Below are 2,107 nucleotides of genomic sequence, written 5' to 3'. Positions count from 1 at the left end.
TATAGTTGATGATGTCCCTTAAATATCATTTGTCTTGATAATTTATGAAAGATTTCTGGCCTTCTGAAACAAGACAGCAGATGCAGTGGGGAGGATTTTAAAACACTGTCATTTTAAATGCCTGTTATAAAACACTAGGTTCCCCATCTCCATTCATGCCATGGTATAGCCCATGATGGGCAAAAAGCACGTAATCAGTCTCATACAGCAGGGTTTATGGTTCATATCTTGTAGTGCAGAGAAGTTCATGGCAATATATTTTGCAAACAGAAATGGGCCTGTACTTTCATTTAACTGCTAAGCCCTTGGAAGCTTCAGTTAGCAAAGCATGCAATGTCTGCTTGCTTGGCAGTATTAGCTGGGGAGAGGTGACTGTGCCAGTTCCATTCTCAGCTGACCTGGCTTCCGGATGTAATTCAAGAGGCTGACAGAGATGTAGAAAGCCCAATTGAATTGGCGTCTTAGCTATACGAAGTTACCAGTCATCAAGTATTGAACTGATAGTTTCAAGTCTGTGAGCACACACAGGCTATCAGCTGCCTGTGCAACATTTCAGAGTTTTTATGGAAAGGGACCTACTTAAATCACAAGTTTCACAGATTTTACAGAAACCGCAAAAAAAGTATTGTCCATGATTGCCAGGAAATCCTTCAAAATGCCCGCAAAATCAGCTCTGCGTGATGTGAGTAGACTGCGAAAAACCCATTGTCTCCCTGCAATTTAGAAAGAGCCCTACTTACGGTTGGGGACTTTACCTACATTACTGTTTCAGAGATTTCACAGAAACTACAACAAACTGCATTGTCCATGATTGCTGCAAAATCTGAAGTTGGCCACAATTTCCCGCAAAAATCAACAAAAATACAAAGTGGTAGTGATGTAGACTGAAGGTGCCCTCCACCAATAAGGGCGAGGGGCAGAGCCACTGGGACCGCTCTGATAATCAGTGATGAGGGGTGGGGCCACTATGAAATGCCCACAAAATCAGACAAGCCATGAAAAACCTACTTACCATCTTCACAGAATTCTTTATCTCTGGAATTCACTTCCCTTTTGGTCTGCAGGGGCCAAAGTGAAATGAATCTTAAGACTTCTTTGCATGGGAGTTTGGGTAGAGGAATGGCTGAAGATAGGTACAAATGTGTTTGGGGAGAGACTTTTATTAACAGAAAAAGTCTTGAACAGATCTTGAATGGAAAGCGGGAGAATCCGAACTAACAATCACATTCAGAAAAGCTTTCTGACTTGTAGTGACCTGAAGAGGCTTCTCTGCATTCCCATTTTATTTTCTGATAGAGGATCCCTCCTTGCAGATAGATGGTGGCTAGTACAGTCTGGCCAGAGCTCCCAGCCCTTTTTCCAGGACTGAGTTGAAAATTTGGGCTAAAAACAGACAACCAGTTTAATGTGGCCCTGGGATATGATTTAGTTTACACACTAGGCTTACATGGCAATTAAGTCGAATTCGCTGTGATTGTTTGACAAAGTGTTAATCTGAATAATTCACGAGTACTTAATGCGAGACATAGAGCTTGGTAAAGTCTGGATTTGATGTGACACAAAACACTCTGATGCAAATCAAGCCAATTGTATGTTTCTAGTTTTGGAAGTGCTGGTCATGCTCCATTATTAAGGCCAAGAGGAGTTTGGCACAGATTTAGCCTGTGAAGAAGACAGTACATCCCTGTGAAAACTCTAACATGTATTCTGAGAAGAGTGAAAGGGAGCGCAGGAGGAGAGGGGTAAGTTAGTGTGTGAGCAGTATGGACAACAGGAGAGTGGGGACACTGAGGTTTGTGTGCAGGGGAATATAGAGCATATAGGGAAGGATGGGACAGCTGTGTGCAAGGGAATCTGGAGGTCAGGATGGTGCATACACTGACTGCTTTGCACTAGTCTCCAACATGAAGCAGCTATAAACCTAATTAACAGCCAGTACACCCAGACTAGTTTGCCCTGCTCCAGAATGGCAAAAAAGCAGAGTGCACTTGGTGAAACTGATCCTGAAAGGTACAGTTTTAGAAATTATTTAAGGCTGGTAGTCCCCATAACTTCAAATAATTTGAAATACAGAAATGTTCTCTGCTGTTCCTTCTCAGCATTCGTA

The sequence above is a fragment of the Crocodylus siamensis genome, chromosome 4, assembly GCF_052110815.1.
Source record: "Crocodylus siamensis isolate JL-2025a chromosome 4, ASM5211081v1, whole genome shotgun sequence".
In the NCBI taxonomy this organism is placed as follows: domain Eukaryota; kingdom Metazoa; phylum Chordata; order Crocodylia; family Crocodylidae; genus Crocodylus; species Crocodylus siamensis.
The sequence above is the reverse complement of the archived record's forward strand: the minus strand, read 5'-3'. Positions refer to the sequence as shown.